The sequence below is a fragment of the Pungitius pungitius genome, chromosome 12 (genome assembly GCF_949316345.1).
Source record: "Pungitius pungitius chromosome 12, fPunPun2.1, whole genome shotgun sequence".
Taxonomy (NCBI): domain Eukaryota; kingdom Metazoa; phylum Chordata; class Actinopteri; order Perciformes; family Gasterosteidae; genus Pungitius; species Pungitius pungitius.
This window is the reverse complement of record NC_084911.1, coordinates 13,983,741-14,006,097: the sequence shown is the minus strand read 5'-3', so window position 1 is coordinate 14,006,097 and position 22,357 is coordinate 13,983,741. Positions and strand designations below refer to the sequence as shown.

The window sequence follows — 22,357 nt, the reverse complement described above, 5'->3', positions numbered from 1 at the left end:
ACAGAAAAATATAGGGCAAGAGATTTCAAAATAGCCGCCTATGGACACGATGAACAAATAAAAAAGTCTGAAAAGGACATTTTATTGAAGCGAAAGTTATTCTGCACTGGCTGGGAATCGAGCCAGATCTCTCGCATGGCAAGCGAGAAGTCTACCATTGAACCACCAATGCTTAAACGACAAAATTTAGGGCAAGAGATTTCAAAAGGGCCGCCTATGGACATGATGAACAATTAAAAAACTGTAAAAAGGACAATTTTATTGACGCGAAAGTTACTGTGCACTGGCTGGGAATCGGACCCAGATCTCTCGCATGGCAAGCGAGAATTCTACCATTGAACCACCAATGCTGATACAGAAAAATATAGGGCAAGAGATTTCAAAATAGCCGCCTATGGACACGATGAACAAATAAAAAACTCTGAAAAGGACATTTTATTGAAGCAAAAGTTATTCTGCACTGGCTGGGAATCGGACCCTGATCTCTCGCATGGCAAGCGAGAATTCTACCATTGAACCACCAATGCTTATACGACAAAATATAGGTCAAGAGATTTCAAAATGGCCGCATATGGACGTGATGAACAAATAAAAAACTCTTAAAAGGACATTTTATTGAAGCGAAAGTTATTCTGCACTGGCTGGGAATCGGACCCAGATCTCTCACATGGGAAGCGAGAATTCTACCATTGAACCACCAATGCTGATACAGAAAAATATAGGGCAAGAGATTTCAAAATAGCCGACTATGGACACGATGAACAAATAAAAAACTCTGAAAAGGACATTTTATTGAAGCAACAGTTATTCTGCACTTGCTGGGAATCGGACCCAGATCTCTCGCATGGGAAGCAAGAATTCTACCATTGAACCACCAATGCTGATACAGAAAAATATAGGGCAAGAGATTTCAAAATAGCCGCCTATGGACACGATGAACAAATAAAAAATTCTGAAAAGGTAATTTTATTGAAGCAACAGTTATTCTGCACTGGCTGGGAATCGGACCCAGATCTCTCGCATGGCAAGCGAGAATTCTACCATTGAACCACCAATGCTTTTACGACAAAATATAGGTCAAGAGATTTCAAAATGGCCGCATATGGACGTGATGAACAAATAAAAAACTCTTAAAAGGACATTTTATTGAAGCAACAGTTATTCTGCACTGGCTGGGAATCGGACCCAGATCTCTCGCATGGCAAGCGAGAATTCTACCATTGAACCACCAATGCTGATACAGAAAAATATAGGGCAAGAGATTTCAAAATAGCCGCCTATGGACACGATGAACAAATAAAAAAGTCTGAAAAGGACATTTTATTGAAGCGAAAGTTATTCTGCACTGGCTGGGAATCGAGCCAGATCTCTCGCATGGCAAGCGAGAAGTCTACCATTGAACCACCAATGCTTAAACGACAAAATTTAGGGCAAGAGATTTCAAAAGGGCTGCCTATGGACATGATGAACAATTAAAAAACTGTAAAAAGGACAATTTTATTGACGCGAAAGTTACTCTGCACTGGCTGGGAATCAGACCCAGATCTCTAGCAGGGCAAGCGAGAATTCTACCATTGAACCACCAATGCTGATACAGAAAAATATAGGGTAAGAGATTTCAAAATAGCCGCCTATGGACACGATGAACAAATAAAAAACTCTGAAAAGGACATTTTATTGAAGCAACAGTTATTCTGCACTGGCTGGGAATCGGACCCAGATCTCTCGCATGGCAAGCGAGAATTCTACCATTGAACCACCAATGCTTATACAGAAAAATATAGGGCAAGAGATTTCAAAATAGCCGCCTATGGACACGATGAACAAATAAAAAAGTCTGAAAAGGACATTTTATTGAAGCGAAAGTTATTCTGCACTGGCTGGGAATCGAGCCAGATCTCTCGCATGGCAAGCGAGAAGTCTACCATTGAACCACCAATGCTTAAACGACAAAATTTAGGGCAAGAGATTTCAAAAGGGCCGCCTATGGACATGATGAACAATTAAAAAACTGTAAAAAGGACAATTTTATTGACGCGAAAGTTACTCTGCACTGGCTGGGAATCAGACCCAGATCTCTAGCAGGGCAAGCGAGAATTCTACCATTGAACCACCAATGCTGATACAGAAAAATATAGGGTAAGAGATTTCAAAATAGCCGCCTATGGACACGATGAACAAATAAAAAACTCTGAAAAGGACATTTTATTGAAGCAACAGTTATTCTGCACTGGCTGGGAATCGGACCCAGATCTCTCGCATGGCAAGCGAGAATTCTACCATTGAACCACCAATGCTTATACGACAAAATATAGGTCAAGAGATTTCAAAATGGCCGCATATGGACGTGATGAACAAATAAAAAACTCTTAAAAGGACATTTTATTGAAGCTAAAGTTATTCTGCACTGGCTGGGAATCGGACACAGATCTCTCGCATGGGAAGCGAGTATTCTACCATTGAACCACCAATGCTTATACAGAAAAATATAGGTCAAGAGATTTCAAAATGGCTGCATATGGACGTGATGAACAAATAAAAAACTCTTAAAAGGACATTTTATTGAAGCAACAGTTATTCTGCACTGGCTGGGAATCGGACCCAGATCTCTCGCATGGGAAGCGAGAATTCTACCATTGAACCACCAATGCTGATACAGAAAAATATAGGGCAAGAGATTTCAAAATAGCCGCCTATGGACACGATGAACAAATAAAAAATTCTGAAAAGGTAATTTTATTAAAGCAACAGTTATTCTGCACTAGCTGGGAATCGGACCCAGATCTCTCGCATGGCAAGCGAGAATTCTACCATTGAACCACCAATGCTTCTACAGAAAAATATAGGGCAAAAGATTTCAAAATAGCCGCCTATGGACACGATGAACAAATAAAAAATTCTGAAAAGGTAATTTTATTGAAGCAACAGTTATTCTGCACTGGCTGGGAATCGGACCCAGATCTCTCGCATGGCAAGCGAGAATTCTACCATTGAACCACCAATGCTTTTACGACAAAATATAGGTCAAGAGATTTCAAAATGGCCGCATATGGACGTGATGAACAAATAAAAAACTCTTAAAAGGACATTTTATTGAAGCAACAGTTATTCTGCACTGGCTGGGAATCGGACCCAGATCTCTCGCATGGGAAGCGAGAATTCTACCATTGAACCACCAATGCTGATACAGAAAAATATAGGGCAAGAGATTTCAAAATAGCCGACTATGGACACGATGAACAAATAAAAAACTCTGAAAAGGACATTTTATTGAAGCAACAGTTATTCTGCACTTGCTGGGAATCGGACCCAGATCTCTCGCATGGGAAGCAAGAATTCTACCATTGAACCACCAATGCTGATACAGAAAAATATAGGGCAAGAGATTTCAAAATAGCCGCCTATGGACACGATGAACAAATAAAAAATTCTGAAAAGGTAATTTTATTGAAGCAACAGTTATTCTGCACTGGCTGGGAATCGGACCCAGATCTCTCGCATGGCAAGCGAGAATTCTACCATTGAACCACCAATGCTTTTACGACAAAATATAGGTCAAGAGATTTCAAAATGGCCGCATATGGACACGATGAACAAATAAAAAACTCTTAAAAGGACATTTTATTGAAGCTAAAGTTATTCTGCACTGGCTGGGAATCGGACCCAGTTCTCTCGCATGGGAAGCGAGTATTCTACCATTGAACCACCAATGCTTATACGACAAAATATAGGTCAAGAGATTTCAAAATGGCCGCATATGGACGTGATGAACAAATAAAAAACTCTTAAAAGGACATTTTATTGAAGCAACAGTTATTCTGCACTGGCTGGGAATCGGACCCAGATCTCTCGCATGGCAAGCGAGAATTCTACCATTGAACCACCAATGCTGATACAGAAAAATATAGGGCAAGAGATTTCAAAATAGCCGCCTATGGACACGATGAACAAATAAAAAAGTCTGAAAAGGACATTTTATTGAAGCGAAAGTTATTCTGCACTGGCTGGGAATCGAGCCAGATCTCTCGCATGGCAAGCGAGAAGTCTACCATTGAACCACCAATGCTTAAACGACAAAATTTAGGGCAAGAGATTTCAAAAGGGCTGCCTATGGACATGATGAACAATTAAAAAACTGTAAAAAGGACAATTTTATTGACGCGAAAGTTACTCTGCACTGGCTGGGAATCAGACCCAGATCTCTCGCATGGCAAGCGAGAATTCTACCATTGAACCACCAATGCTGATACAGAAAAATATAGGGTAAGAGATTTCAAAATAGCCGCCTATGGACACGATGAACAAATAAAAAACTCTGAAAAGGACATTTTATTGAAGCAACAGTTATTCTGCACTGGCTGGGAATCGGACCCAGATCTCTCGCATGGCAAGCGAGAATTCTACCATTGAACCACCAATGCTTATACGACAAAATATAGGTCAAGAGATTTCAAAATGGCCGCATATGGACGTGATGAACAAATAAAAAACTCTTAAAAGGACATTTTATTGAAGCTAAAGTTATTCTGCACTGGCTGGGAATCGAACACAGATCTCTCGCATGGGAAGCGAGTATTCTACCATTGAACCACCAATGCTTATACAGAAAAATATAGGTCAAGAGATTTCAAAATGGCTGCATATGGACGTGATGAACAAATAAAAAACTCTTAAAAGGACATTTTATTGAAGCAACAGTTATTCTGCACTGGCTGGGAATCGGACCCAGATCTCTCGCATGGGAAGCAAGAATTCTACCATTGAACCACCAATGCTTATACAGAAAAATATAGGGCAAAAGATTTCAAAATAGCCGCCTATGGACACGATGAACAAATAAAAAATTCTGAAAAGGTAATTTTATTGAAGCAACAGTTATTCTGCACTGGCTGGGAATCGGACCCAGATCTCTCGCATGGCAAGCGAGAATTCTACCATTGAACCACCAATGCTTTTACGACAAAATATAGGTCAAGAGATTTCAAAATGGCCGCATATGGACGTGATGAACAAATAAAAAACTCTTAAAAGGACATTTTATTGAAGCAACAGTTATTCTGCACTGGCTGGGAATCGGACCCAGATCTCTCGCATGGGAAGCGAGAATTCTACCATTGAACCACCAATGCTGATACAGAAAAATATAGGGCAAGAGATTTCAAAATAGCCGCCTATGGACACGATGAACAAATAAAAAAGTCTGAAAAGGACATTTTATTGAAGCGAAAGTTATTCTGCACTGGCTGGGAATCGAGCCAGATCTCTCGCATGGCAAGCGAGAAGTCTACCATTGAACCACCAATGCTTAAACGACATAATTTAGGGCAAGAGATTTCAAAAGGGCTGCCTATGGACATGATGAACAATTAAAAAACTGTAAAAAGGACAATTTTATTGACGCGAAAGTTACTCCGCACTGGCTGGGAATCGGACCCAGATCTCTCGCATGGCAAGCGAGAATTCTACCATTGAACCACCAATGCTGATACAGAAAAATATAGGGTAAGAGATTTCAAAATAGCCGCCTATGGACACGATGAACAAATGAAAAACTCTGAAAAGGACATTTTATTGAAGCAACAGTTATTCTGCACTGGCTGGGAATCGGACCCAGATCTCTCGCATGGCAAGCGAGAATTCTACCATTGAACCACCAATGCTTATACGACAAAATATAGGTCAAGAGATTTCAAAATGGCCGCATATGGACGTGATGAACAAATAAAAAACTCTTAAAAGGACATTTTATTGAAGCTAAAGTTATTCTGCACTGGCTGGGAATCGGACACAGATCTCTCGCATGGGAAGCGAGTATTCTACCATTGAACCACCAATGCTTATACAGAAAAATATAGGTCAAGAGATTTCAAAATGGCCGCATATGGACACGATGAACAAATAAAAAACTCTTAAAAGGACATTTTATTGAAGCTAAAGTTATTCTGCACTGGCTGGGAATCGGACCCAGTTCTCTCGCATGGGAAGCGAGTATTCTACCATTGAACCACCAATGCTTATACGACAAAATATAGGTCAAGAGATTTCAAAATGGCCGCATATGGACGTGATGAACAAATAAAAAACTCTTAAAAGGACATTTTATTGAAGCAACAGTTATTCTGCACTGGCTGGGAATCGGACCCAGATCTCTCGCATGGCAAGCGAGAATTCTACCATTGAACCACCAATGCTGATACAGAAAAATATAGGGCAAGAGATTTCAAAATAGCCGCCTATGGACACGATGAACAAATAAAAAAGTCTGAAAAGGACATTTTATTGAAGCTAAAGTTATTCTGCACTGGCTGGGAATCGGACCCAGTTCTCTCGCATGGGAAGCGAGAATTCTACCATTGAACCACCAATGCTGATACAGAAAAATATAGGGCAAGAGATTTCAAAATAGCCGACTATGGACACGATGAACAAATAAAAAACTCTGAAAAGGACATTTTATTGAAGCAACAGTTATTCTGCACTGGCTGGGAATCGGACCCAGATCTCTCGCATGGCAAGCGAGAATTCTACCATTGAACCACCAATGCTTATACGACAAAATATAGGTCAAGAGATTTCAAAATGGCCGCATATGGACGTGATGAACAAATAAAAAACTCTTAAAAGGACATTTTATTGAAGCTAAAGTTATTCTGCACTGGCTGGGAATCGAACACAGATCTCTCGCATGGGAAGCGAGTATTCTACCATTGAACCACCAATGCTTATACAGAAAAATATAGGTCAAGAGATTTCAAAATGGCTGCATATGGACGTGATGAACAAATAAAAAACTCTTAAAAGGACATTTTATTGAAGCAACAGTTATTCTGCACTGGCTGGGAATCGGACCCAGATCTCTCGCATGGCAAGCGAGAATTCTACCATTGAACCACCAATGCTTATACGACAAAATATAGGTCAAGAGATTTCAAAATGGCCGCATATGGACGTGATGAACAAATAAAAAACTCTTAAAAGGACATTTTATTGAAGCTAAAGTTATTCTGCACTGGCTGGGAATCGGACACAGATCTCTCGCATGGGAAGCGAGTATTCTACCATTGAACCACCAATGCTTATACAGAAAAATATAGGTCAAGAGATTTCAAAATGGCTGCATATGGACGTGATGAACAAATAAAAAACTCTTAAAAGGACATTTTATTGAAGCAACAGTTATTCTGCACTGGCTGGGAATCGGACCCAGATCTCTCGCATGGGAAGCGAGAATTCTACCATTGAACCACCAATGCTGATACAGAAAAATATAGGGCAAGAGATTTCAAAATAGCCGCCTATGGACACGATGAACAAATAAAAAATTCTGAAAAGGTAATTTTATTAAAGCAACAGTTATTCTGCACTGGCTAGGAATCGAGCCAGATCTCTCGCATGGCAAGCGAGAAGTCTACCATTGAACCACCAATGCTTAAACGACAAAATTTAGGGCAAGAGATTTCAAAAGGGCTGCCTATGGACATGATGAACAATTAAAAAACTGTAAAAAGGACAATTTTATTGACGCGAAAGTTACTCTGCACTGGCTGGGAATCAGACCCAGATCTCTCGCATGGCAAGCGAGAATTCTACCATTGAACCACCAATGCTGATACAGAAAAATATAGGGTAAGAGATTTCAAAATAGCCGCCTATGGACACGATGAACAAATAAAAAACTCTGAAAAGGACATTTTATTGAAGCAACAGTTATTCTGCACTGGCTGGGAATCGGACCCAGATCTCTCGCATGGCAAGCGAGAATTCTACCATTGAACCACCAATGCTTATACGACAAAATATAGGTCAAGAGATTTCAAAATGGCCGCATATGGACGTGATGAACAAATAAAAAACTCTTAAAAGGACATTTTATTGAAGCTAAAGTTATTCTGCACTGGCTGGGAATCAAACACAGATCTCTCGCATGGGAAGCGAGTATTCTACCATTGAACCACCAATGCTTATACAGAAAAATATAGGTCAAGAGATTTCAAAATGGCTGCATATGGACGTGATGAACAAATAAAAAACTCTTAAAAGGACATTTTATTGAAGCAACAGTTATTCTGCACTGGCTGGGAATCGGACCCAGATCTCTCGCATGGGAAGCAAGAATTCTACCATTGAACCACCAATGCTTATACAGAAAAATATAGGGCAAAAGATTTCAAAATAGCCGCCTATGGACACGATGAACAAATAAAAAATTCTGAAAAGGTAATTTTATTGAAGCAACAGTTATTCTGCACTGGCTGGGAATCGGACCCAGATCTCTCGCATGGCAAGCGAGAATTCTACCATTGAACCACCAATGCTTTTACGACAAAATATAGGTCAAGAGATTTCAAAATGGCCGCATATGGACGTGATGAACAAATAAAAAACTCTTAAAAGGACATTTTATTGAAGCAACAGTTATTCTGCACTGGCTGGGAATCGGACCCAGATCTCTCGCATGGGAAGCGAGAATTCTACCATTGAACCACCAATGCTGATACAGAAAAATATAGGGCAAGAGATTTCAAAATAGCCGCCTATGGACACGATGAACAAATAAAAAAGTCTGAAAAGGACATTTTATTGAAGCGAAAGTTATTCTGCACTGGCTGGGAATCGAGCCAGATCTCTCGCATGGCAAGCGAGAAGTCTACCATTGAACCACCAATGCTTAAACGACATAATTTAGGGCAAGAGATTTCAAAAGGGCTGCCTATGGACATGATGAACAATTAAAAAACTGTAAAAAGGACAATTTTATTGACGCGAAAGTTACTCCGCACTGGCTGGGAATCGGACCCAGATCTCTCGCATGGCAAGCGAGAATTCTACCATTGAACCACCAATGCTGATACAGAAAAATATAGGGTAAGAGATTTCAAAATAGCCGCCTATGGACACGATGAACAAATGAAAAACTCTGAAAAGGACATTTTATTGAAGCAACAGTTATTCTGCACTGGCTGGGAATCGGACCCAGATCTCTCGCATGGCAAGCGAGAATTCTACCATTGAACCACCAATGCTTATACGACAAAATATAGGTCAAGAGATTTCAAAATGGCCGCATATGGACGTGATGAACAAATAAAAAACTCTTAAAAGGACATTTTATTGAAGCTAAAGTTATTCTGCACTGGCTGGGAATCGGACACAGATCTCTCGCATGGGAAGCGAGTATTCTACCATTGAACCACCAATGCTTATACAGAAAAATATAGGTCAAGAGATTTCAAAATGGCCGCATATGGACACGATGAACAAATAAAAAACTCTTAAAAGGACATTTTATTGAAGCTAAAGTTATTCTGCACTGGCTGGGAATCGGACCCAGTTCTCTCGCATGGGAAGCGAGTATTCTACCATTGAACCACCAATGCTTATACGACAAAATATAGGTCAAGAGATTTCAAAATGGCCGCATATGGACGTGATGAACAAATAAAAAACTCTTAAAAGGACATTTTATTGAAGCAACAGTTATTCTGCACTGGCTGGGAATCGGACCCAGATCTCTCGCATGGCAAGCGAGAATTCTACCATTGAACCACCAATGCTGATACAGAAAAATATAGGGCAAGAGATTTCAAAATAGCCGCCTATGGACACGATGAACAAATAAAAAAGTCTGAAAAGGACATTTTATTGAAGCTAAAGTTATTCTGCACTGGCTGGGAATCGGACCCAGTTCTCTCGCATGGGAAGCGAGAATTCTACCATTGAACCACCAATGCTGATACAGAAAAATATAGGGCAAGAGATTTCAAAATAGCCGACTATGGACACGATGAACAAATAAAAAACTCTGAAAAGGACATTTTATTGAAGCAACAGTTATTCTGCACTGGCTGGGAATCGGACCCAGATCTCTCGCATGGCAAGCGAGAATTCTACCATTGAACCACCAATGCTTATACGACAAAATATAGGTCAAGAGATTTCAAAATGGCCGCATATGGACGTGATGAACAAATAAAAAACTCTTAAAAGGACATTTTATTGAAGCTAAAGTTATTCTGCACTGGCTGGGAATCGAACACAGATCTCTCGCATGGGAAGCGAGTATTCTACCATTGAACCACCAATGCTTATACAGAAAAATATAGGTCAAGAGATTTCAAAATGGCTGCATATGGACGTGATGAACAAATAAAAAACTCTTAAAAGGACATTTTATTGAAGCAACAGTTATTCTGCACTGGCTGGGAATCGGACCCAGATCTCTCGCATGGCAAGCGAGAATTCTACCATTGAACCACCAATGCTTATACGACAAAATATAGGTCAAGAGATTTCAAAATGGCCGCATATGGACGTGATGAACAAATAAAAAACTCTTAAAAGGACATTTTATTGAAGCTAAAGTTATTCTGCACTGGCTGGGAATCGGACACAGATCTCTCGCATGGGAAGCGAGTATTCTACCATTGAACCACCAATGCTTATACAGAAAAATATAGGTCAAGAGATTTCAAAATGGCTGCATATGGACGTGATGAACAAATAAAAAACTCTTAAAAGGACATTTTATTGAAGCAACAGTTATTCTGCACTGGCTGGGAATCGGACCCAGATCTCTCGCATGGGAAGCGAGAATTCTACCATTGAACCACCAATGCTGATACAGAAAAATATAGGGCAAGAGATTTCAAAATAGCCGCCTATGGACACGATGAACAAATAAAAAATTCTGAAAAGGTAATTTTATTAAAGCAACAGTTATTCTGCACTGGCTGGGAATCGAGCCAGATCTCTCGCATGGCAAGCGAGAAGTCTACCATTGAACCACCAATGCTTAAACGACAAAATTTAGGGCAAGAGATTTCAAAAGGGCTGCCTATGGACATGATGAACAATTAAAAAACTGTAAAAAGGACAATTTTATTGACGCGAAAGTTACTCTGCACTGGCTGGGAATCAGACCCAGATCTCTCGCATGGCAAGCGAGAATTCTACCATTGAACCACCAATGCTGATACAGAAAAATATAGGGTAAGAGATTTCAAAATAGCCGCCTATGGACACGATGAACAAATAAAAAACTCTGAAAAGGACATTTTATTGAAGCAACAGTTATTCTGCACTGGCTGGGAATCGGACCCAGATCTCTCGCATGGCAAGCGAGAATTCTACCATTGAACCACCAATGCTTATACGACAAAATATAGGTCAAGAGATTTCAAAATGGCCGCATATGGACGTGATGAACAAATAAAAAACTCTTAAAAGGACATTTTATTGAAGCTAAAGTTATTCTGCACTGGCTGGGAATCAAACACAGATCTCTCGCATGGGAAGCGAGTATTCTACCATTGAACCACCAATGCTTATACAGAAAAATATAGGTCAAGAGATTTCAAAATGGCTGCATATGGACGTGATGAACAAATAAAAAACTCTTAAAAGGACATTTTATTGAAGCAACAGTTATTCTGCACTGGCTGGGAATCGGACCCAGATCTCTCGCATGGGAAGCAAGAATTCTACCATTGAACCACCAATGCTTATACAGAAAAATATAGGGCAAAAGATTTCAAAATAGCCGCCTATGGACACGATGAACAAATAAAAAATTCTGAAAAGGTAATTTTATTGAAGCAACAGTTATTCTGCACTGGCTGGGAATCGGACCCAGATCTCTCGCATGGCAAGCGAGAATTCTACCATTGAACCACCAATGCTTTTACGACAAAATATAGGTCAAGAGATTTCAAAATGGCCGCATATGGACGTGATGAACAAATAAAAAACTCTTAAAAGGACATTTTATTGAAGCAACAGTTATTCTGCACTGGCTGGGAATCGGACCCAGATCTCTCGCATGGGAAGCGAGAATTCTACCATTGAACCACCAATGCTGATACAGAAAAATATAGGGCAAGAGATTTCAAAATAGCCGCCTATGGACACGATGAACAAATAAAAAAGTCTGAAAAGGACATTTTATTGAAGCGAAAGTTATTCTGCACTGGCTGGGAATCGAGCCAGATCTCTCGCATGGCAAGCGAGAAGTCTACCATTGAACCACCAATGCTTAAACGACATAATTTAGGGCAAGAGATTTCAAAAGGGCTGCCTATGGACATGATGAACAATTAAAAAACTGTAAAAAGGACAATTTTATTGACGCGAAAGTTACTCCGCACTGGCTGGGAATCGGACCCAGATCTCTCGCATGGCAAGCGAGAATTCTACCATTGAACCACCAATGCTGATACAGAAAAATATAGGGTAAGAGATTTCAAAATAGCCGCCTATGGACACGATGAACAAATGAAAAACTCTGAAAAGGACATTTTATTGAAGCAACAGTTATTCTGCACTGGCTGGGAATCGGACCCAGATCTCTCGCATGGCAAGCGAGAATTCTACCATTGAACCACCAATGCTTATACGACAAAATATAGGTCAAGAGATTTCAAAATGGCCGCATATGGACGTGATGAACAAATAAAAAACTCTTAAAAGGACATTTTATTGAAGCTAAAGTTATTCTGCACTGGCTGGGAATCGGACACAGATCTCTCGCATGGGAAGCGAGTATTCTACCATTGAACCACCAATGCTTATACAGAAAAATATAGGTCAAGAGATTTCAAAATGGCCGCATATGGACACGATGAACAAATAAAAAACTCTTAAAAGGACATTTTATTGAAGCTAAAGTTATTCTGCACTGGCTGGGAATCGGACCCAGTTCTCTCGCATGGGAAGCGAGTATTCTACCATTGAACCACCAATGCTTATACGACAAAATATAGGTCAAGAGATTTCAAAATGGCCGCATATGGACGTGATGAACAAATAAAAAACTCTTAAAAGGACATTTTATTGAAGCAACAGTTATTCTGCACTGGCTGGGAATCGGACCCAGATCTCTCGCATGGCAAGCGAGAATTCTACCATTGAACCACCAATGCTGATACAGAAAAATATAGGGCAAGAGATTTCAAAATAGCCGCCTATGGACACGATGAACAAATAAAAAAGTCTGAAAAGGACATTTTATTGAAGCTAAAGTTATTCTGCACTGGCTGGGAATCGGACCCAGTTCTCTCGCATGGGAAGCGAGAATTCTACCATTGAACCACCAATGCTGATACAGAAAAATATAGGGCAAGAGATTTCAAAATAGCCGACTATGGACACGATGAACAAATAAAAAACTCTGAAAAGGACATTTTATTGAAGCAACAGTTATTCTGCACTGGCTGGGAATCGGACCCAGATCTCTCGCATGGCAAGCGAGAATTCTACCATTGAACCACCAATGCTTATACGACAAAATATAGGTCAAGAGATTTCAAAATGGCCGCATATGGACGTGATGAACAAATAAAAAACTCTTAAAAGGACATTTTATTGAAGCTAAAGTTATTCTGCACTGGCTGGGAATCGAACACAGATCTCTCGCATGGGAAGCGAGTATTCTACCATTGAACCACCAATGCTTATACAGAAAAATATAGGTCAAGAGATTTCAAAATGGCTGCATATGGACGTGATGAACAAATAAAAAACTCTTAAAAGGACATTTTATTGAAGCAACAGTTATTCTGCACTGGCTGGGAATCGGACCCAGATCTCTCGCATGGGAAGCAAGAATTCTACCATTGAACCACCAATGCTTATACAGAAAAATATAGGGCAAAAGATTTCAAAATAGCCGCCTATGGACACGATGAACAAATAAAAAATTCTGAAAAGGTAATTTTATTGAAGCAACAGTTATTCTGCACTGGCTGGGAATCGGACCCAGATCTCTCGCATGGCAAGCGAGAATTCTACCATTGAACCACCAATGCTTTTACGACAAAATATAGGTCAAGAGATTTCAAAATGGCCGCATATGGACGTGATGAACAAATAAAAAACTCTTAAAAGGACATTTTATTGAAGCAACAGTTATTCTGCACTGGCTGGGAATCGGACCCAGATCTCTCGCATGGGAAGCGAGAATTCTACCATTGAACCACCAATGCTGATACAGAAAAATATAGGGCAAGAGATTTCAAAATAGCCGCCTATGGACACGATGAACAAATAAAAAAGTCTGAAAAGGACATTTTATTGAAGCGAAAGTTATTCTGCACTGGCTGGGAATCGAGCCAGATCTCTCGCATGGCAAGCGAGAAGTCTACCATTGAACCACCAATGCTTAAACGACATAATTTAGGGCAAGAGATTTCAAAAGGGCTGCCTATGGACATGATGAACAATTAAAAAACTGTAAAAAGGACAATTTTATTGACGCGAAAGTTACTCCGCACTGGCTGGGAATCGGACCCAGATCTCTCGCATGGCAAGCGAGAATTCTACCATTGAACCACCAATGCTGATACAGAAAAATATAGGGTAAGAGATTTCAAAATAGCCGCCTATGGACACGATGAACAAATGAAAAACTCTGAAAAGGACATTTTATTGAAGCAACAGTTATTCTGCACTGGCTGGGAATCGGACCCAGATCTCTCGCATGGCAAGCGAGAATTCTACCATTGAACCACCAATGCTTATACGACAAAATATAGGTCAAGAGATTTCAAAATGGCCGCATATGGACGTGATGAACAAATAAAAAACTCTTAAAAGGACATTTTATTGAAGCTAAAGTTATTCTGCACTGGCTGGGAATCGGACACAGATCTCTCGCATGGGAAGCGAGTATTCTACCATTGAACCACCAATGCTTATACAGAAAAATATAGGTCAAGAGATTTCAAAATGGCCGCATATGGACACGATGAACAAATAAAAAACTCTTAAAAGGACATTTTATTGAAGCTAAAGTTATTCTGCACTGGCTGGGAATCGGACCCAGTTCTCTCGCATGGGAAGCGAGTATTCTACCATTGAACCACCAATGCTTATACGACAAAATATAGGTCAAGAGATTTCAAAATGGCCGCATATGGACGTGATGAACAAATAAAAAACTCTTAAAAGGACATTTTATTGAAGCAACAGTTATTCTGCACTGGCTGGGAATCGGACCCAGATCTCTCGCATGGCAAGCGAGAATTCTACCATTGAACCACCAATGCTGATACAGAAAAATATAGGGCAAGAGATTTCAAAATAGCCGCCTATGGACACGATGAACAAATAAAAAAGTCTGAAAAGGACATTTTATTGAAGCTAAAGTTATTCTGCACTGGCTGGGAATCGGACCCAGTTCTCTCGCATGGGAAGCGAGAATTCTACCATTGAACCACCAATGCTGATACAGAAAAATATAGGGCAAGAGATTTCAAAATAGCCGACTATGGACACGATGAACAAATAAAAAACTCTGAAAAGGACATTTTATTGAAGCAACAGTTATTCTGCACTTGCTGGGAATCGGACCCAGATCTCTCGCATGGGAAGCAAGAATTCTACCATTGAACCACCAATGCTGATACAGAAAAATATAGGGCAAGAGATTTCAAAATAGCCGCCTATGGACACGATGAACAAATAAAAAATTCTGAAAAGGTAATTTTATTGAAGCAACAGTTATTCTGCACTGGCTGGGAATCGGACCCAGATCTCTCGCATGGCAAGCGAGAATTCTACCATTGAACCACCAATGCTGATACAGAAAAATATAGGGCAAGAGATTTCAAAATAGCCGCCTATGGACACGATGAACAAATAAAAAACTCTGAAAAGGACATTTTATTGAAGCAAAAGTTATTCTGCACTGGCTGGGAATCGGACCCAGATCTCTCGCATGGCAAGCGAGAATTCTACCATTGAACCACCAATGCTGATACAGAAAAATATAGGGCAAGAGATTTCAAAATAGCCGCCTATGGACACGATGAACAAATAAAAAACTCTGAAAAGGACATTTTATTGAAGCAAAAGTTATTCTGCACTGGCTGGGAATCGGACCCAGATCTCTCGCATGGCAAGCGAGAATTCTACCATTGAACCACCAATGCTTATACAGAAAAATATAGGGCAAAAGATTTCAAAATAGCCGCCTATGGACACGATGAACAAATAAAAAACTCTGAAAAGGACATTTTATTGAAGCGAAAGTTATTCTGCACTGGCTGGGAATCGAGCCAGATCTCTCGCATGGCAAGCGAGAAGTCTACCATTGAACCACCAATGCTTAAACGACAAAATTTAGGGCAAGAGATTTCAAAAGGGCTGCCTATGGACATGATGAACAATTAAAAAACTGTAAAAAGGACAATTTTATTGACGCGAAAGTTACTCTGCACTGGCTGGGAATCGGACCCAGATCTCTCGCATGGCAAGCGAGAATTCTACCATTGAACCACCAATGCTGATACAGAAAAATATAGGGTAAGAGATTTCAAAATAGCCGCCTATGGACACGATGAACAAATAAAAAACTCTGAAAAGGACATTTTATTGAAGCAACAGTTATTCTGCACTGGCTGGGAATCGGACCCAGATCTCTCGCATGGCAAGCGAGAATTCTACCATTGAACCACCAATGCTTATACGACAAAATATAGGTCAAGAGATTTCAAAATGGCCGCATATGGACGTGATGAACAAATAAAAAACTCTTAAAAGGACATTTTATTGAAGCTAAAGTTATTCTGCACTGGCTGGGAATCGGACACAGATCTCTCGCATGGGAAGCGAGTATTCTACCATTGAACCACCAATGCTTATACAGAAAAATATAGGTCAAGAGATTTCAAAATGGCTGCATATGGACGTGATGAACAAATAAAAAACTCTTAAAAGGACATTTTATTGAAGCAACAGTTATTCTGCACTGGCTGGGAATCGGACCCAGATCTCTCGCATGGCAAGCGAGAATTCTACCATTGAACCACCAATGTTGATACAGAAAAATATAGGGCAAGAGATTTCAAAATAGCCGCCTATGGACACGATGAACAAATAAAAAAGTCTGAAAAGGACATTTTATTGAAGCTAAAGTTATTCTGCACTGGCTGGGAATCGGACCCAGTTCTCTCGCATGGGAAGCGAGAATTCTACCATTGAACCACCAATGCTGATACAGAAAAATATAGGGCAAGAGATTTCAAAATAGCCGACTATGGACACGATGAACAAATAAAAAACTCTGAAAAGGACATTTTATTGAAGCAACAGTTATTCTGCACTTGCTGGGAATCGGACCCAGATCTCTCGCATGGGAAGCAAGAATTCTACCATTGAACCACCAATGCTGATACAGAAAAATATAGGGCAAGAGATTTCAAAATAGCCGCCTATGGACACGATGAACAAATAAAAAATTCTGAAAAGGTAATTTTATTGAAGCAACAGTTATTCTGCACTGGCTGGGAATCGGACCCAGATCTCTCGCATGGCAAGCGAGAATTCTACCATTGAACCACCAATGCTTAAACGACAAAATTTAGGGCAAGAGATTTCAAAAGGGCTGCCTATGGACATGATGAACAATTAAAAAACTGTAAAAAGGACAATTTTATTGACGCGAAAGTTACTCTGCACTGGCTGGGAATCGGACCCAGATCTCTCGCATGGCAAGCGAGAATTCTACCATTGAACCACCAATGCTGATACAGAAAAATATAGGGTAAGAGATTTCAAAATAGCCGCCTATGGACACGATGAACAAATAAAAAACTCTGAAAAGGACATTTTATTGAAGCAACAGTTATTCTGCACTGGCTGGGAATCGGACCCAGATCTCTCGCATGGCAAGCGAGAATTCTACCATTGAACCACCAATGCTTATACGACAAAATATAGGTCAAGAGATTTCAAAATGGCCGCATATGGACGTGATGAACAAATAAAAAACTCTTAAAAGGACATTTTATTGAAGCTAAAGTTATTCTGCACTGGCTGGGAATCGGACACAGATCTCTCGCATGGGAAGCGAGTATTCTACCATTGAACCACCAATGCTTATACAGAAAAATATAGGTCAAGAGATTTCAAAATGGCTGCATATGGACGTGATGAACAAATAAAAAACTCTTAAAAGGACATTTTATTGAAGCAACAGTTATTCTGCACTGGCTGGGAATCGGACCCAGATCTCTCGCATGGCAAGCGAGAATTCTACCATTGAACCACCAATGTTGATACAGAAAAATATAGGGCAAGAGATTTCAAAATAGCCGCCTATGGACACGATGAACAAATAAAAAAGTCTGAAAAGGACATTTTATTGAAGATAAAGTTATTCTGCACTGGCTGGGAATCGGACCCAGTTCTCTCGCATGGGAAGCGAGAATTCTACCATTGAACCACCAATGCTGATACAGAAAAATATAGGGCAAGAGATTTCAAAATAGCCGACTATGGACACGATGAACAAATAAAAAACTCTGAAAAGGACATTTTATTGAAGCAACAGTTATTCTGCACTTGCTGGGAATCGGACCCAGATCTCTCGCATGGGAAGCAAGAATTCTACCATTGAACCACCAATGCTGATACAGAAAAATATAGGGCAAGAGATTTCAAAATAGCCGCCTATGGACACGATGAACAAATAAAAAATTCTGAAAAGGTAATTTTATTGAAGCAACAGTTATTCTGCACTGGCTGGGAATCGGACCCAGATCTCTCGCATGGCAAGCGAGAATTCTACCATTGAACCACCAATGCTGATACAGAAAAATATAGGGCAAGAGATTTCAAAATAGCCGCCTATGGACACGATGAACAAATAAAAAACTCTGAAAAGGACATTTTATTGAAGCAAAAGTTATTCTGCACTGGCTGGGAATCGGACCCAGATCTCTCGCATGGCAAGCGAGAATTCTACCATTGAACCACCAATGCTGATACAGAAAAATATAGGGCAAGAGATTTCAAAATAGCCGCCTATGGACACGATGAACAAATAAAAAACTCTGAAAAGGACATTTTATTGAAGCAAAAGTTATTCTGCACTGGCTGGGAATCGGACCCAGATCTCTCGCATGGCAAGCGAGAATTCTACCATTGAACCACCAATGCTTATACAGAAAAATATAGGGCAAAAGATTTCAAAATAGCCGCCTATGGACACGATGAACAAATAAAAAACTCTGAAAAGGACATTTTATTGAAGCAAAAGTTATTCTGCACTGGCTGGGAATCGGACCCAGATCTCTCGCATGGCAAGCGAGAATTCTACCATTGAACCACCAATGCTTATACAGAAAAATATAGGGCAAAAGATTTCAAAATAGCCGCCTATGGACACGATGAACAAATAAAAAACTCTGAAAAGGACATTTTATTGAAGCGAAAGTTATTCTGCACTGGCTGGGAATCGAGCCAGATCTCTCGCATGGCAAGCGAGAAGTCTACCATTGAACCACCAATGCTTAAACGACAAAATTTAGGGCAAGAGATTTCAAAAGGGCTGCCTATGGACATGATGAACAATTAAAAAACTGTAAAAAGGACAATTTTATTGACGCGAAAGTTACTCTGCACTGGCTGGGAATCGGACCCAGATCTCTCGCATGGCAAGCGAGAATTCTACCATTGAACCACCAATGCTGATACAGAAAAATATAGGGTAAGAGATTTCAAAATAGCCGCCTATGGACACGATGAACAAATAAAAAACTCTGAAAAGGACATTTTATTGAAGCAACAGTTATTCTGCACTGGCTGGGAATCGGACCCAGATCTCTCGCATGGCAAGCGAGAATTCTACCATTGAACCACCAATGCTTATACGACAAAATATAGGTCAAGAGATTTCAAAATGGCCGCATATGGACGTGATGAACAAATAAAAAACTCTTAAAAGGACATTTTATTGAAGCTAAAGTTATTCTGCACTGGCTGGGAATCGGACACAGATCTCTCGCATGGGAAGCGAGTATTCTACCATTGAACCACCAATGCTTATACAGAAAAATATAGGTCAAGAGATTTCAAAATGGCTGCATATGGACGTGATGAACAAATAAAAAACTCTTAAAAGGACATTTTATTGAAGCAACAGTTATTCTGCACTGGCTGGGAATCGGACCCAGATCTCTCGCATGGCAAGCGAGAATTCTACCATTGAACCACCAATGCTGATACAGAAAAATATAGGGCAAGAGATTTCAAAATAGCCGCCTATGGACACGATGAACAAATAAAAAAGTCTGAAAAGGACATTTTATTGAAGCTAAAGTTATTCTGCACTGGCTGGGAATCGGACCCAGTTCTCTCGCATGGGAAGCGAGAATTCTACCATTGAACCACCAATGCTGATACAGAAAAATATAGGGCAAGAGATTTCAAAATAGCCGACTATGGACACGATGAACAAATAAAAAACTCTGAAAAGGACATTTTATTGAAGCAACAGTTATTCTGCACTTGCTGGGAATCGGACCCAGATCTCTCGCATGGGAAGCAAGAATTCTACCATTGAACCACCAATGCTGATACAGAAAAATATAGGGCAAGAGATTTCAAAATAGCCGCCTATGGACACGATGAACAAATAAAAAATTCTGAAAAGGTAATTTTATTGAAGCAACAGTTATTCTGCACTGGCTGGGAATCGGACCCAGATCTCTCGCATGGCAAGCGAGAATTCTACCATTGAACCACCAATGCTGATACAGAAAAATATAGGGCAAGAGATTTCAAAATAGCCGCCTATGGACACGATGAACAAATAAAAAACTCTGAAAAGGACATTTTATTGAAGCAAAAGTTATTCTGCACTGGCTGGGAATCGGACCCAGATCTCTCGCATGGCAAGCGAGAATTCTACCATTGAACCACCAATGCTGATACAGAAAAATATAGGGCAAGAGATTTCAAAATAGCCGCCTATGGACACGATGAACAAATAAAAAACTCTGAAAAGGACATTTTATTGAAGCAAAAGTTATTCTGCACTGGCTGGGAATCGGACCCAGATCTCTCGCATGGCAAGCGAGAATTCTACCATTGAACCACCAATGCTTATACAGAAAAATATAGGGCAAAAGATTTCAAAATAGCCGCCTATGGACACGATGAACAAATAAAAAACTCTGAAAAGGACATTTTATTGAAGCGAAAGTTATTCTGCACTGGCTGGGAATCGAGCCAGATCTCTCGCATGGCAAGCGAGAAGTCTACCATTGAACCACCAATGCTTAAACGACAAAATTTAGGGCAAGAGATTTCAAAAGGGCTGCCTATGGACATGATGAACAATTAAAAAACTGTAAAAAGGACAATTTTATTGACGCGAAAGTTACTCTGCACTGGCTGGGAATCGGACCCAGATCTCTCGCATGGCAAGCGAGAATTCTACCATTGAACCACCAATGCTGATACAGAAAAATATAGGGTAAGAGATTTCAAAATAGCCGCCTATGGACACGATGAACAAATAAAAAATTCTGAAAAGGTAATTTTATTGAAGCAACAGTTATTCTGCACTGGCTGGGAATCGGACCCAGATCTCTCGCATGGCAAGCGAGAATTCTACCATTGAACCACCAATGCTTTTACGACAAAATATAGGTCAAGAGATTTCAAAATGGCCGCATATGGACACGATGAACAAATAAAAAACTCTTAAAAGGACATTTTATTGAAGCTAAAGTTATTCTGCACTGGCTGGGAATCGGACCCAGTTCTCTCGCATGGGAAGCGAGTATTCTACCATTGAACCACCAATGCTTATACGACAAAATATAGGTCAAGAGATTTCAAAATGGCCGCATATGGACGTGATGAACAAATAAAAAACTCTTAAAAGGACATTTTATTGAAGCAACAGTTATTCTGCACTGGCTGGGAATCGGACCCAGATCTCTCGCATGGCAAGCGAGAATTCTACCATTGAACCACCAATGCTGATACAGAAAAATATAGGGCAAGAGATTTCAAAATAGCCGCCTATGGACACGATGAACAAATAAAAAAGTCTGAAAAGGACATTTTATTGAAGCGAAAGTTATTCTGCACTGGCTGGGAATCGAGCCAGATCTCTCGCATGGCAAGCGAGAAGTCTACCATTGAACCACCAATGCTTAAACGACAAAATTTAGGGCAAGAGATTTCAAAAGGGCTGCCTATGGACATGATGAACAATTAAAAAACTGTAAAAAGGACAATTTTATTGACGCGAAAGTTACTCTGCACTGGCTGGGAATCAGACCCAGATCTCTCGCATGGCAAGCGAGAATTCTACCATTGAACCACCAATGCTGATACAGAAAAATATAGGGTAAGAGATTTCAAAATAGCCGCCTATGGACACGATGAACAAATAAAAAACTCTGAAAAGGACATTTTATTGAAGCAACAGTTATTCTGCACTGGCTGGGAATCGGACCCAGATCTCTCGCATGGCAAGCGAGAATTCTACCATTGAACCACCAATGCTTATACGACAAAATTTAGGGCAAGAGATTTCAAAAGGGCTGCCTATGGACATGATGAA

At 40.1% G+C, this 22,357-nt stretch overlaps 92 non-coding genes across 92 annotated transcripts; all 92 read right to left on the bottom strand.

Annotated features, from left to right (window-relative positions):
- Positions 1-279: 279 nt before the first annotated feature.
- On the bottom strand, positions 280-350 carry trnag-gcc (transfer RNA glycine (anticodon GCC)). Its single transcript has one exon. It is a non-coding gene; the product is annotated as a tRNA-Gly (tRNA).
- A 283-nt stretch (positions 351-633) lies between these two features.
- trnag-ccc (transfer RNA glycine (anticodon CCC)) lies at positions 634-704 on the bottom strand. The gene has a single exon. It is a non-coding gene; the product is annotated as a tRNA-Gly (tRNA).
- A 283-nt stretch (positions 705-987) lies between these two features.
- trnag-gcc (transfer RNA glycine (anticodon GCC)) lies at positions 988-1,058 on the bottom strand. The gene has a single exon. It is a non-coding gene; the product is annotated as a tRNA-Gly (tRNA).
- A 106-nt stretch (positions 1,059-1,164) lies between these two features.
- Positions 1,165-1,235, bottom strand: trnag-gcc (transfer RNA glycine (anticodon GCC)). Its single transcript has one exon. It is a non-coding gene; the product is annotated as a tRNA-Gly (tRNA).
- A 460-nt stretch (positions 1,236-1,695) lies between these two features.
- Positions 1,696-1,766, bottom strand: trnag-gcc (transfer RNA glycine (anticodon GCC)). The gene has a single exon. It is a non-coding gene; the product is annotated as a tRNA-Gly (tRNA).
- Positions 1,767-2,226: 460 nt separating this feature from the next.
- trnag-gcc (transfer RNA glycine (anticodon GCC)) lies at positions 2,227-2,297 on the bottom strand. The gene has a single exon. It is a non-coding gene; the product is annotated as a tRNA-Gly (tRNA).
- Positions 2,298-2,403: 106 nt separating this feature from the next.
- trnag-ccc (transfer RNA glycine (anticodon CCC)) lies at positions 2,404-2,474 on the bottom strand. The gene has a single exon. It is a non-coding gene; the product is annotated as a tRNA-Gly (tRNA).
- Positions 2,475-2,580: 106 nt separating this feature from the next.
- On the bottom strand, positions 2,581-2,651 carry trnag-ccc (transfer RNA glycine (anticodon CCC)). The gene has a single exon. It is a non-coding gene; the product is annotated as a tRNA-Gly (tRNA).
- A 283-nt stretch (positions 2,652-2,934) lies between these two features.
- Positions 2,935-3,005, bottom strand: trnag-gcc (transfer RNA glycine (anticodon GCC)). The gene has a single exon. It is a non-coding gene; the product is annotated as a tRNA-Gly (tRNA).
- Positions 3,006-3,111: 106 nt separating this feature from the next.
- Positions 3,112-3,182, bottom strand: trnag-ccc (transfer RNA glycine (anticodon CCC)). The gene has a single exon. It is a non-coding gene; the product is annotated as a tRNA-Gly (tRNA).
- A 283-nt stretch (positions 3,183-3,465) lies between these two features.
- On the bottom strand, positions 3,466-3,536 carry trnag-gcc (transfer RNA glycine (anticodon GCC)). Its single transcript has one exon. It is a non-coding gene; the product is annotated as a tRNA-Gly (tRNA).
- A 106-nt stretch (positions 3,537-3,642) lies between these two features.
- On the bottom strand, positions 3,643-3,713 carry trnag-ccc (transfer RNA glycine (anticodon CCC)). The gene has a single exon. It is a non-coding gene; the product is annotated as a tRNA-Gly (tRNA).
- A 106-nt stretch (positions 3,714-3,819) lies between these two features.
- trnag-gcc (transfer RNA glycine (anticodon GCC)) lies at positions 3,820-3,890 on the bottom strand. Its single transcript has one exon. It is a non-coding gene; the product is annotated as a tRNA-Gly (tRNA).
- Positions 3,891-4,350: 460 nt separating this feature from the next.
- On the bottom strand, positions 4,351-4,421 carry trnag-gcc (transfer RNA glycine (anticodon GCC)). The gene has a single exon. It is a non-coding gene; the product is annotated as a tRNA-Gly (tRNA).
- Positions 4,422-4,527: 106 nt separating this feature from the next.
- trnag-ccc (transfer RNA glycine (anticodon CCC)) lies at positions 4,528-4,598 on the bottom strand. The gene has a single exon. It is a non-coding gene; the product is annotated as a tRNA-Gly (tRNA).
- A 106-nt stretch (positions 4,599-4,704) lies between these two features.
- trnag-ccc (transfer RNA glycine (anticodon CCC)) lies at positions 4,705-4,775 on the bottom strand. The gene has a single exon. It is a non-coding gene; the product is annotated as a tRNA-Gly (tRNA).
- A 106-nt stretch (positions 4,776-4,881) lies between these two features.
- Positions 4,882-4,952, bottom strand: trnag-gcc (transfer RNA glycine (anticodon GCC)). Its single transcript has one exon. It is a non-coding gene; the product is annotated as a tRNA-Gly (tRNA).
- A 106-nt stretch (positions 4,953-5,058) lies between these two features.
- trnag-ccc (transfer RNA glycine (anticodon CCC)) lies at positions 5,059-5,129 on the bottom strand. The gene has a single exon. It is a non-coding gene; the product is annotated as a tRNA-Gly (tRNA).
- Positions 5,130-5,589: 460 nt separating this feature from the next.
- On the bottom strand, positions 5,590-5,660 carry trnag-gcc (transfer RNA glycine (anticodon GCC)). The gene has a single exon. It is a non-coding gene; the product is annotated as a tRNA-Gly (tRNA).
- A 106-nt stretch (positions 5,661-5,766) lies between these two features.
- Positions 5,767-5,837, bottom strand: trnag-ccc (transfer RNA glycine (anticodon CCC)). Its single transcript has one exon. It is a non-coding gene; the product is annotated as a tRNA-Gly (tRNA).
- A 106-nt stretch (positions 5,838-5,943) lies between these two features.
- Positions 5,944-6,014, bottom strand: trnag-ccc (transfer RNA glycine (anticodon CCC)). Its single transcript has one exon. It is a non-coding gene; the product is annotated as a tRNA-Gly (tRNA).
- Positions 6,015-6,120: 106 nt separating this feature from the next.
- Positions 6,121-6,191, bottom strand: trnag-gcc (transfer RNA glycine (anticodon GCC)). The gene has a single exon. It is a non-coding gene; the product is annotated as a tRNA-Gly (tRNA).
- A 106-nt stretch (positions 6,192-6,297) lies between these two features.
- Positions 6,298-6,368, bottom strand: trnag-ccc (transfer RNA glycine (anticodon CCC)). Its single transcript has one exon. It is a non-coding gene; the product is annotated as a tRNA-Gly (tRNA).
- A 106-nt stretch (positions 6,369-6,474) lies between these two features.
- trnag-gcc (transfer RNA glycine (anticodon GCC)) lies at positions 6,475-6,545 on the bottom strand. The gene has a single exon. It is a non-coding gene; the product is annotated as a tRNA-Gly (tRNA).
- Positions 6,546-6,651: 106 nt separating this feature from the next.
- trnag-ccc (transfer RNA glycine (anticodon CCC)) lies at positions 6,652-6,722 on the bottom strand. The gene has a single exon. It is a non-coding gene; the product is annotated as a tRNA-Gly (tRNA).
- Positions 6,723-6,828: 106 nt separating this feature from the next.
- trnag-gcc (transfer RNA glycine (anticodon GCC)) lies at positions 6,829-6,899 on the bottom strand. Its single transcript has one exon. It is a non-coding gene; the product is annotated as a tRNA-Gly (tRNA).
- A 106-nt stretch (positions 6,900-7,005) lies between these two features.
- trnag-ccc (transfer RNA glycine (anticodon CCC)) lies at positions 7,006-7,076 on the bottom strand. Its single transcript has one exon. It is a non-coding gene; the product is annotated as a tRNA-Gly (tRNA).
- A 106-nt stretch (positions 7,077-7,182) lies between these two features.
- On the bottom strand, positions 7,183-7,253 carry trnag-ccc (transfer RNA glycine (anticodon CCC)). The gene has a single exon. It is a non-coding gene; the product is annotated as a tRNA-Gly (tRNA).
- A 460-nt stretch (positions 7,254-7,713) lies between these two features.
- trnag-gcc (transfer RNA glycine (anticodon GCC)) lies at positions 7,714-7,784 on the bottom strand. The gene has a single exon. It is a non-coding gene; the product is annotated as a tRNA-Gly (tRNA).
- A 106-nt stretch (positions 7,785-7,890) lies between these two features.
- On the bottom strand, positions 7,891-7,961 carry trnag-ccc (transfer RNA glycine (anticodon CCC)). The gene has a single exon. It is a non-coding gene; the product is annotated as a tRNA-Gly (tRNA).
- Positions 7,962-8,067: 106 nt separating this feature from the next.
- trnag-ccc (transfer RNA glycine (anticodon CCC)) lies at positions 8,068-8,138 on the bottom strand. The gene has a single exon. It is a non-coding gene; the product is annotated as a tRNA-Gly (tRNA).
- A 106-nt stretch (positions 8,139-8,244) lies between these two features.
- trnag-gcc (transfer RNA glycine (anticodon GCC)) lies at positions 8,245-8,315 on the bottom strand. The gene has a single exon. It is a non-coding gene; the product is annotated as a tRNA-Gly (tRNA).
- A 106-nt stretch (positions 8,316-8,421) lies between these two features.
- trnag-ccc (transfer RNA glycine (anticodon CCC)) lies at positions 8,422-8,492 on the bottom strand. The gene has a single exon. It is a non-coding gene; the product is annotated as a tRNA-Gly (tRNA).
- Positions 8,493-8,952: 460 nt separating this feature from the next.
- trnag-gcc (transfer RNA glycine (anticodon GCC)) lies at positions 8,953-9,023 on the bottom strand. The gene has a single exon. It is a non-coding gene; the product is annotated as a tRNA-Gly (tRNA).
- Positions 9,024-9,129: 106 nt separating this feature from the next.
- trnag-ccc (transfer RNA glycine (anticodon CCC)) lies at positions 9,130-9,200 on the bottom strand. The gene has a single exon. It is a non-coding gene; the product is annotated as a tRNA-Gly (tRNA).
- A 106-nt stretch (positions 9,201-9,306) lies between these two features.
- trnag-ccc (transfer RNA glycine (anticodon CCC)) lies at positions 9,307-9,377 on the bottom strand. The gene has a single exon. It is a non-coding gene; the product is annotated as a tRNA-Gly (tRNA).
- Positions 9,378-9,483: 106 nt separating this feature from the next.
- On the bottom strand, positions 9,484-9,554 carry trnag-gcc (transfer RNA glycine (anticodon GCC)). The gene has a single exon. It is a non-coding gene; the product is annotated as a tRNA-Gly (tRNA).
- A 106-nt stretch (positions 9,555-9,660) lies between these two features.
- trnag-ccc (transfer RNA glycine (anticodon CCC)) lies at positions 9,661-9,731 on the bottom strand. Its single transcript has one exon. It is a non-coding gene; the product is annotated as a tRNA-Gly (tRNA).
- Positions 9,732-9,837: 106 nt separating this feature from the next.
- On the bottom strand, positions 9,838-9,908 carry trnag-gcc (transfer RNA glycine (anticodon GCC)). The gene has a single exon. It is a non-coding gene; the product is annotated as a tRNA-Gly (tRNA).
- Positions 9,909-10,014: 106 nt separating this feature from the next.
- Positions 10,015-10,085, bottom strand: trnag-ccc (transfer RNA glycine (anticodon CCC)). Its single transcript has one exon. It is a non-coding gene; the product is annotated as a tRNA-Gly (tRNA).
- Positions 10,086-10,191: 106 nt separating this feature from the next.
- On the bottom strand, positions 10,192-10,262 carry trnag-gcc (transfer RNA glycine (anticodon GCC)). Its single transcript has one exon. It is a non-coding gene; the product is annotated as a tRNA-Gly (tRNA).
- Positions 10,263-10,368: 106 nt separating this feature from the next.
- On the bottom strand, positions 10,369-10,439 carry trnag-ccc (transfer RNA glycine (anticodon CCC)). Its single transcript has one exon. It is a non-coding gene; the product is annotated as a tRNA-Gly (tRNA).
- A 106-nt stretch (positions 10,440-10,545) lies between these two features.
- On the bottom strand, positions 10,546-10,616 carry trnag-ccc (transfer RNA glycine (anticodon CCC)). The gene has a single exon. It is a non-coding gene; the product is annotated as a tRNA-Gly (tRNA).
- A 460-nt stretch (positions 10,617-11,076) lies between these two features.
- Positions 11,077-11,147, bottom strand: trnag-gcc (transfer RNA glycine (anticodon GCC)). Its single transcript has one exon. It is a non-coding gene; the product is annotated as a tRNA-Gly (tRNA).
- Positions 11,148-11,253: 106 nt separating this feature from the next.
- On the bottom strand, positions 11,254-11,324 carry trnag-ccc (transfer RNA glycine (anticodon CCC)). The gene has a single exon. It is a non-coding gene; the product is annotated as a tRNA-Gly (tRNA).
- Positions 11,325-11,430: 106 nt separating this feature from the next.
- On the bottom strand, positions 11,431-11,501 carry trnag-ccc (transfer RNA glycine (anticodon CCC)). Its single transcript has one exon. It is a non-coding gene; the product is annotated as a tRNA-Gly (tRNA).
- A 106-nt stretch (positions 11,502-11,607) lies between these two features.
- trnag-gcc (transfer RNA glycine (anticodon GCC)) lies at positions 11,608-11,678 on the bottom strand. Its single transcript has one exon. It is a non-coding gene; the product is annotated as a tRNA-Gly (tRNA).
- Positions 11,679-11,784: 106 nt separating this feature from the next.
- Positions 11,785-11,855, bottom strand: trnag-ccc (transfer RNA glycine (anticodon CCC)). Its single transcript has one exon. It is a non-coding gene; the product is annotated as a tRNA-Gly (tRNA).
- Positions 11,856-12,315: 460 nt separating this feature from the next.
- On the bottom strand, positions 12,316-12,386 carry trnag-gcc (transfer RNA glycine (anticodon GCC)). Its single transcript has one exon. It is a non-coding gene; the product is annotated as a tRNA-Gly (tRNA).
- A 106-nt stretch (positions 12,387-12,492) lies between these two features.
- trnag-ccc (transfer RNA glycine (anticodon CCC)) lies at positions 12,493-12,563 on the bottom strand. Its single transcript has one exon. It is a non-coding gene; the product is annotated as a tRNA-Gly (tRNA).
- A 106-nt stretch (positions 12,564-12,669) lies between these two features.
- Positions 12,670-12,740, bottom strand: trnag-ccc (transfer RNA glycine (anticodon CCC)). The gene has a single exon. It is a non-coding gene; the product is annotated as a tRNA-Gly (tRNA).
- A 106-nt stretch (positions 12,741-12,846) lies between these two features.
- trnag-gcc (transfer RNA glycine (anticodon GCC)) lies at positions 12,847-12,917 on the bottom strand. Its single transcript has one exon. It is a non-coding gene; the product is annotated as a tRNA-Gly (tRNA).
- Positions 12,918-13,023: 106 nt separating this feature from the next.
- On the bottom strand, positions 13,024-13,094 carry trnag-ccc (transfer RNA glycine (anticodon CCC)). The gene has a single exon. It is a non-coding gene; the product is annotated as a tRNA-Gly (tRNA).
- A 106-nt stretch (positions 13,095-13,200) lies between these two features.
- On the bottom strand, positions 13,201-13,271 carry trnag-gcc (transfer RNA glycine (anticodon GCC)). The gene has a single exon. It is a non-coding gene; the product is annotated as a tRNA-Gly (tRNA).
- Positions 13,272-13,377: 106 nt separating this feature from the next.
- trnag-ccc (transfer RNA glycine (anticodon CCC)) lies at positions 13,378-13,448 on the bottom strand. Its single transcript has one exon. It is a non-coding gene; the product is annotated as a tRNA-Gly (tRNA).
- Positions 13,449-13,554: 106 nt separating this feature from the next.
- Positions 13,555-13,625, bottom strand: trnag-ccc (transfer RNA glycine (anticodon CCC)). The gene has a single exon. It is a non-coding gene; the product is annotated as a tRNA-Gly (tRNA).
- A 106-nt stretch (positions 13,626-13,731) lies between these two features.
- On the bottom strand, positions 13,732-13,802 carry trnag-gcc (transfer RNA glycine (anticodon GCC)). Its single transcript has one exon. It is a non-coding gene; the product is annotated as a tRNA-Gly (tRNA).
- Positions 13,803-13,908: 106 nt separating this feature from the next.
- trnag-ccc (transfer RNA glycine (anticodon CCC)) lies at positions 13,909-13,979 on the bottom strand. Its single transcript has one exon. It is a non-coding gene; the product is annotated as a tRNA-Gly (tRNA).
- Positions 13,980-14,439: 460 nt separating this feature from the next.
- On the bottom strand, positions 14,440-14,510 carry trnag-gcc (transfer RNA glycine (anticodon GCC)). The gene has a single exon. It is a non-coding gene; the product is annotated as a tRNA-Gly (tRNA).
- Positions 14,511-14,616: 106 nt separating this feature from the next.
- trnag-ccc (transfer RNA glycine (anticodon CCC)) lies at positions 14,617-14,687 on the bottom strand. The gene has a single exon. It is a non-coding gene; the product is annotated as a tRNA-Gly (tRNA).
- Positions 14,688-14,793: 106 nt separating this feature from the next.
- trnag-ccc (transfer RNA glycine (anticodon CCC)) lies at positions 14,794-14,864 on the bottom strand. Its single transcript has one exon. It is a non-coding gene; the product is annotated as a tRNA-Gly (tRNA).
- A 106-nt stretch (positions 14,865-14,970) lies between these two features.
- Positions 14,971-15,041, bottom strand: trnag-gcc (transfer RNA glycine (anticodon GCC)). The gene has a single exon. It is a non-coding gene; the product is annotated as a tRNA-Gly (tRNA).
- A 106-nt stretch (positions 15,042-15,147) lies between these two features.
- Positions 15,148-15,218, bottom strand: trnag-ccc (transfer RNA glycine (anticodon CCC)). The gene has a single exon. It is a non-coding gene; the product is annotated as a tRNA-Gly (tRNA).
- Positions 15,219-15,501: 283 nt separating this feature from the next.
- Positions 15,502-15,572, bottom strand: trnag-gcc (transfer RNA glycine (anticodon GCC)). The gene has a single exon. It is a non-coding gene; the product is annotated as a tRNA-Gly (tRNA).
- A 106-nt stretch (positions 15,573-15,678) lies between these two features.
- Positions 15,679-15,749, bottom strand: trnag-gcc (transfer RNA glycine (anticodon GCC)). Its single transcript has one exon. It is a non-coding gene; the product is annotated as a tRNA-Gly (tRNA).
- Positions 15,750-15,855: 106 nt separating this feature from the next.
- On the bottom strand, positions 15,856-15,926 carry trnag-gcc (transfer RNA glycine (anticodon GCC)). Its single transcript has one exon. It is a non-coding gene; the product is annotated as a tRNA-Gly (tRNA).
- Positions 15,927-16,209: 283 nt separating this feature from the next.
- On the bottom strand, positions 16,210-16,280 carry trnag-gcc (transfer RNA glycine (anticodon GCC)). Its single transcript has one exon. It is a non-coding gene; the product is annotated as a tRNA-Gly (tRNA).
- A 106-nt stretch (positions 16,281-16,386) lies between these two features.
- On the bottom strand, positions 16,387-16,457 carry trnag-gcc (transfer RNA glycine (anticodon GCC)). The gene has a single exon. It is a non-coding gene; the product is annotated as a tRNA-Gly (tRNA).
- A 106-nt stretch (positions 16,458-16,563) lies between these two features.
- On the bottom strand, positions 16,564-16,634 carry trnag-ccc (transfer RNA glycine (anticodon CCC)). The gene has a single exon. It is a non-coding gene; the product is annotated as a tRNA-Gly (tRNA).
- A 283-nt stretch (positions 16,635-16,917) lies between these two features.
- On the bottom strand, positions 16,918-16,988 carry trnag-ccc (transfer RNA glycine (anticodon CCC)). The gene has a single exon. It is a non-coding gene; the product is annotated as a tRNA-Gly (tRNA).
- A 283-nt stretch (positions 16,989-17,271) lies between these two features.
- On the bottom strand, positions 17,272-17,342 carry trnag-gcc (transfer RNA glycine (anticodon GCC)). The gene has a single exon. It is a non-coding gene; the product is annotated as a tRNA-Gly (tRNA).
- Positions 17,343-17,449: 107 nt separating this feature from the next.
- Positions 17,450-17,520, bottom strand: trnag-gcc (transfer RNA glycine (anticodon GCC)). Its single transcript has one exon. It is a non-coding gene; the product is annotated as a tRNA-Gly (tRNA).
- Positions 17,521-17,626: 106 nt separating this feature from the next.
- Positions 17,627-17,697, bottom strand: trnag-gcc (transfer RNA glycine (anticodon GCC)). Its single transcript has one exon. It is a non-coding gene; the product is annotated as a tRNA-Gly (tRNA).
- A 106-nt stretch (positions 17,698-17,803) lies between these two features.
- trnag-ccc (transfer RNA glycine (anticodon CCC)) lies at positions 17,804-17,874 on the bottom strand. Its single transcript has one exon. It is a non-coding gene; the product is annotated as a tRNA-Gly (tRNA).
- Positions 17,875-18,157: 283 nt separating this feature from the next.
- Positions 18,158-18,228, bottom strand: trnag-ccc (transfer RNA glycine (anticodon CCC)). The gene has a single exon. It is a non-coding gene; the product is annotated as a tRNA-Gly (tRNA).
- A 283-nt stretch (positions 18,229-18,511) lies between these two features.
- Positions 18,512-18,582, bottom strand: trnag-gcc (transfer RNA glycine (anticodon GCC)). The gene has a single exon. It is a non-coding gene; the product is annotated as a tRNA-Gly (tRNA).
- Positions 18,583-18,688: 106 nt separating this feature from the next.
- trnag-gcc (transfer RNA glycine (anticodon GCC)) lies at positions 18,689-18,759 on the bottom strand. The gene has a single exon. It is a non-coding gene; the product is annotated as a tRNA-Gly (tRNA).
- Positions 18,760-18,865: 106 nt separating this feature from the next.
- Positions 18,866-18,936, bottom strand: trnag-gcc (transfer RNA glycine (anticodon GCC)). Its single transcript has one exon. It is a non-coding gene; the product is annotated as a tRNA-Gly (tRNA).
- Positions 18,937-19,042: 106 nt separating this feature from the next.
- Positions 19,043-19,113, bottom strand: trnag-gcc (transfer RNA glycine (anticodon GCC)). Its single transcript has one exon. It is a non-coding gene; the product is annotated as a tRNA-Gly (tRNA).
- Positions 19,114-19,396: 283 nt separating this feature from the next.
- Positions 19,397-19,467, bottom strand: trnag-gcc (transfer RNA glycine (anticodon GCC)). Its single transcript has one exon. It is a non-coding gene; the product is annotated as a tRNA-Gly (tRNA).
- Positions 19,468-19,573: 106 nt separating this feature from the next.
- On the bottom strand, positions 19,574-19,644 carry trnag-gcc (transfer RNA glycine (anticodon GCC)). Its single transcript has one exon. It is a non-coding gene; the product is annotated as a tRNA-Gly (tRNA).
- Positions 19,645-19,750: 106 nt separating this feature from the next.
- Positions 19,751-19,821, bottom strand: trnag-ccc (transfer RNA glycine (anticodon CCC)). Its single transcript has one exon. It is a non-coding gene; the product is annotated as a tRNA-Gly (tRNA).
- A 106-nt stretch (positions 19,822-19,927) lies between these two features.
- trnag-gcc (transfer RNA glycine (anticodon GCC)) lies at positions 19,928-19,998 on the bottom strand. Its single transcript has one exon. It is a non-coding gene; the product is annotated as a tRNA-Gly (tRNA).
- Positions 19,999-20,104: 106 nt separating this feature from the next.
- On the bottom strand, positions 20,105-20,175 carry trnag-ccc (transfer RNA glycine (anticodon CCC)). The gene has a single exon. It is a non-coding gene; the product is annotated as a tRNA-Gly (tRNA).
- A 283-nt stretch (positions 20,176-20,458) lies between these two features.
- trnag-gcc (transfer RNA glycine (anticodon GCC)) lies at positions 20,459-20,529 on the bottom strand. Its single transcript has one exon. It is a non-coding gene; the product is annotated as a tRNA-Gly (tRNA).
- A 106-nt stretch (positions 20,530-20,635) lies between these two features.
- Positions 20,636-20,706, bottom strand: trnag-gcc (transfer RNA glycine (anticodon GCC)). Its single transcript has one exon. It is a non-coding gene; the product is annotated as a tRNA-Gly (tRNA).
- Positions 20,707-20,812: 106 nt separating this feature from the next.
- trnag-gcc (transfer RNA glycine (anticodon GCC)) lies at positions 20,813-20,883 on the bottom strand. Its single transcript has one exon. It is a non-coding gene; the product is annotated as a tRNA-Gly (tRNA).
- Positions 20,884-21,166: 283 nt separating this feature from the next.
- Positions 21,167-21,237, bottom strand: trnag-gcc (transfer RNA glycine (anticodon GCC)). The gene has a single exon. It is a non-coding gene; the product is annotated as a tRNA-Gly (tRNA).
- Positions 21,238-21,343: 106 nt separating this feature from the next.
- Positions 21,344-21,414, bottom strand: trnag-gcc (transfer RNA glycine (anticodon GCC)). The gene has a single exon. It is a non-coding gene; the product is annotated as a tRNA-Gly (tRNA).
- Positions 21,415-21,520: 106 nt separating this feature from the next.
- On the bottom strand, positions 21,521-21,591 carry trnag-ccc (transfer RNA glycine (anticodon CCC)). Its single transcript has one exon. It is a non-coding gene; the product is annotated as a tRNA-Gly (tRNA).
- A 106-nt stretch (positions 21,592-21,697) lies between these two features.
- trnag-gcc (transfer RNA glycine (anticodon GCC)) lies at positions 21,698-21,768 on the bottom strand. Its single transcript has one exon. It is a non-coding gene; the product is annotated as a tRNA-Gly (tRNA).
- Positions 21,769-22,228: 460 nt separating this feature from the next.
- Positions 22,229-22,299, bottom strand: trnag-gcc (transfer RNA glycine (anticodon GCC)). Its single transcript has one exon. It is a non-coding gene; the product is annotated as a tRNA-Gly (tRNA).
- Positions 22,300-22,357: the final 58 nt, after the last annotated feature.